This window comes from Melozone crissalis, unplaced genomic scaffold, assembly GCF_028551555.1.
Source record: "Melozone crissalis strain CALT ecotype California unplaced genomic scaffold, PUWL_Pcris_2 ptg000029l_1, whole genome shotgun sequence".
In the NCBI taxonomy this organism is placed as follows: Eukaryota; Metazoa; Chordata; class Aves; order Passeriformes; family Passerellidae; genus Melozone; species Melozone crissalis.
In genome coordinates this window covers 86,051-90,275 of record NW_026535807.1, presented here as the reverse complement: position 1 = coordinate 90,275, position 4,225 = coordinate 86,051, and the positions used below count along the sequence as shown (strand labels likewise).

Here is a 4,225-nt window from a genome sequence, read left to right as displayed (position 1 = left end):
TGGTAGGAAATAGCTAATACGCAGGAGGGTGACTGCAAGAAGTGACATGCTTCACATCAGAGAGGCTGCTTGGAGCCTCTGCTTGTCCCAACAGGTCCATACTGAATCTCCAAAATTATGCCTGGATGAGCAGAGGATCAACAAGTGCTCTTGACTTGTATTGATGTCTTAAAAGTACGTGTGGTATTTTCCTGGCAAGGAGAATGTGGAAAGGCTGCAGGCAGCACGATGCTAGTTAGGAAGAGCACGTGCGCTGAAATTCAGATCTGTCTCAGAAACAGATTGTCTAGTTTTGATACTCCAGACCAAGCATACACTGGGTACAGGTAGTAAAAAGAGAGAAGCAGGAATTAGGCACAGACCTACAGCAATTTTGTTTTTGTGGTCTAATCTTAAGGGGCTCAGATCCTGTGCTCCGACTGGAGCCATCCACTTCTTTAAAACCCTCTTCTTATTCCCCAGCTTTCAATTCCTGTGAGTTGTGGTGATGAGGAGAATGGCTTTGCCTTGCCCTGCAAGAAAGAAAAGAACTACTTCAGCACCCTCCAGCCTCTGCCATCTCCAAAACACACTTCTTCATCATCGGGCTTCAGCTACCGCTGTCAACTAAAAAAAATTAAAAGCATTAGATATGAGAAGTACCTCCACCAGGCCGGCTCAAACAATGACAGAGCAATCTTTAAATGTTCAGGCATAGCCCGCTGTATCTCTGCCCACTGCAGCACCAGCCAGGAATTCCTGATAACTTTTTACTGAATGCATTAAGGTATTTTTTCTGCATAAATAAGAGTAGGTCTGTGACGTCAAGAGCTTGTCTTTACTTTGCAGTAACTTATTATCTTATTATCACCGTTTGCAAACATCTGTGCTCAGCATTTCCTTCCTTGTAGTACTGAAATACTAAGTGTTCAGAGAGTCTAACCATCAGCCATAAAAATCAGTAAACTGCTGTATGCACTAATGTGGAATTAAAACCATTATTTGGGTGATTTACTTTAAGCACATATGTGACAAAGGAGCCTATAAAAATTACAGGCTGCTTATTTTCCTTTTTCCTCTGCTGCTGCAACACTTGCAGCGATTAGTTGGCATTTTAAAACGTGTTAGGGTGTAGGGGAGGGTTTTTCTTGTGGTTTTTTTTTCTCTGGGGTTTTTTGACTCACAGACAAACATAGGTAACCCATCAAAACTGAAAGCGGAAAAGCGATGTATGTTTTACAGCTGGAATCTTGGCTTGGATTAAACGTCTTCCTTTTCCTGTTTTGTCCAGGGCTCCCAAATCTGTATTTTCTCAGTATCTGGAGCTCTCAGGGCTGCACATTCTTCCAAGCTGGAGATCGGGAGCAGCAGCGAGGGAGGCCGGGAACAGAGAACCGAGCACTTTTTTGTGCGCCCGTGCCCAGCGGTAACACTTTTTGGCCACTCCAGACCTGCGCCCTTCCAACCGGCGGGCGCACGCTGCTGTCTCTCCGGAGAGCGAAGCCGCCGCGCCTTCCGTCCGGCCAGGCAGCACCCACCCGACGCCGAGCGCGGCCAGGGCCGATAGGACACGAGCGCGGCTCAGCCGTGAGCGCGGGGCGGGCGCAGGCCGGGCGCCGGAGCCCCGCCGTACGCTGCGGTACTTCCGTCCGAGCCGTACCCGCTTCCGCCCGCGCTGCCGCTCTTCTCCCAGCTGCGGACAGCTCGCTTGGGCCCCGACCAAGTAAGCGCATCCCCGCGGACGGCCACGGGCCTCTGGATGTTTCCTGGCCGCCGTGCCCGGGTCCCCCCTGGGGCAGAGAAGAGCCCTGGCACTGCGCCGGGCGAGGGCTGCTCGGCGCCCCGTCCCCCGCCAGGGTCTGCCCCGGCCGCTCGCCCGTCTCGTGGCCGTGCCTGCGCTCGCTGGCGAGCCGTGGGGCTGGAGCAGGGTCGCGGCCGGCGGGCGCGTGGTCCGGCCGGCGCTGCCGGGGCTGCTCGGCCGCTGCCACCCCGGCGGCGGCTCCTCCCGAGCGAGGGGCCGGCCTTGGCCGCGGGTGACGCGCGCGGTGCCGCGGGCTGTGTGTACTGAACCGTGTCTGAGCGGGGTTCAGAGCTCTGCTGCCGTGAGATGCTTTCTGCCACCTCATTTCCCCCCCCTTAAATTCTATCAGCAAACTAATGCAACCAAGCTTCCATCTCTGCTGGATCATTCTAGGTATTTTAGTATCCAAATCGTTAACTTAGTGTTAACTTACGCTGGGTGCTACTGTCATGGATTGAGTATATCCTCCCCTGACTACTGCTGGAATTAGCCACGCTAAGCACTATATAAAAGTTGAATTTCTGGCTTAATTAAGTTTTGTCCCTCTTATTTTGAGGAAGGAGAGTAGGAGGGCACAGCATATTGTATGTTCTACTGAGTTTTGATTTGAAAATGCTGCATTTTTAGGACATGAGATGCATTTAAGAATTAAGTTATGTGATTACTGAAGGTTTGGGTGGGTGTTGCAGTCTGCTATTTAATATTATAAAATCACCTTTATTTCCTTTACTCATCCTAAAATGCTTTAATTTTCACACATTTTTGTCAAGGCTTCTGATTACACTGTGTTGTTCCGACAGCTTCTGAAGATGACTCTGAAGACTGATGCTGGTAGAACTTTCATACTGCAAGAAACAAACAGAATTGCTGCAGAAATGCTGAACTGGCAAGAACAACATCAACATGCATTTGTTTTATTCCTCTCCTTAGTAAAATGCGCATTGAATATTACTGTAGTTTTTGAAGCATTGTTGAATTCAAAATCAACTGCTGCACAGTGGAGCTCAGTAGACTTGAAAACTACTCAGCATGTGTGCAGATTAGATACATAGAAAGCAACTTCCCTTTTTAAATTATGAGGATGTTGTGCTTTGTTTTGGAAGACGTCAGATTCTGAATATTTAAGGAAGCTCTATCTCCCTTTGTGTTTTCTTCTTACTGTAGTCAGACTTCTGGCTTTGTCTTACCGAGTTTTGCTCCTGTACTGGCACTAAGTGGTTATAGGGGGTTTCAGCGGGAGGGTGGGGATGCCCATGTACTTAAATAGGTTTTGTTAAGGTGTTCTTAAATGCCTCTTTTGCTGCATCATATAACTGATTGCTTCCATTGTTAATGAATGAACAGGAGGATAAGCAAGATACCTTAGAGATTGTTTGGATTTAGGCTTATATGAAGACTATTATTTAATTCAAAAAGCAATAAGAACTTGCAGTGGTCTTTTAATACTTGGTGATGGCTTTTTTATGTACCAGTTTGGAAATCTGAGATTATATTTGATATCATGTGGCTGTTCCATTATGGAATATTGCAGGTGTAAACTCTTGCATTTCAGCATTCCTGGCAGATACGCAACTTGATAAAGACCTTAGGTTGTTCAGTTTAATCAGACTTTTTTTAGGTCCCACCCTCACTGTTCAAAGCGCCGGTTATCAATGTGTTTTCTAGTGTTGTCACTTCTTTATAAATAAAGATGAAAGAGGTATGCATCTCTACTGGTATTGTCTATTTCATTTAAATGTGGATATCTACCAGAACTTACACTTGAAAGCATAGAAAGCTGGAGTCTGTGGGATATCTTCACTAATGTTTCTGAATTCTTACCCAGATATTTTAGATTGTTCTGACCATTTTGGATTGAAATGCTTTCTATAAATGGTGGTACAATAAATTCTTATACATGTATTGGAATTGTATGTCCTACAGATATGTGTTGTTTTGTAGTTGCCTCAGTAAACAATGTGTCAGCAAAGAGTGCAGTATGTTGAAATGCTATGAGTTTAGTTTATTATTGCGCTATGTAAAAATAACTTGTGCAGAGCAAAGGATGTGCCTTACCAGCTGAAATGAACTCGTGATTTGCAGTTAACTTTGCTAGCATTACATAAGTTAGCCTGTCATCTGTAAGATTTGAAAGAAAATGGAATGCTAAGGAAATGGCACATTTCTCTGCCCATTCTGGTAACTTTAGGCATTCAGTGCCAACACTTACAAGCATTATTCAGTAATTAGTTGAAATACAGCTCCGGGACATTGATCTGAAAAGTGAAGGTCCAGGCATATGTGGAGATGTTTCTAATTCATTTCTGAAGAAGGTGAATTGAAGTTTATAATAAATGTTCAATCCTTGCTGAGGTAGATGGTACTGCTTAAGAAAATGTCCTACAGTGAAGTAGTCAGTATTTTATATGCATTCAATACATTTAGGGTTACAAGCCTGATACCCTA

The 4,225-nt window shown here is 45.4% G+C and overlaps 1 long non-coding RNA gene across 1 annotated transcript; it reads left to right on the top strand.

The window, feature by feature from the left end:
• Nucleotides 1-1,588: 1,588 nt before the first annotated feature.
• LOC128939876 (uncharacterized) lies at nucleotides 1,589-3,486 on the top strand. Its single transcript, XR_008483263.1, has 2 exons — nucleotides 1,589-1,702; nucleotides 2,581-3,486. It is a non-coding gene; the product is annotated as an uncharacterized LOC128939876 (long non-coding RNA).
• Nucleotides 3,487-4,225: the final 739 nt, after the last annotated feature.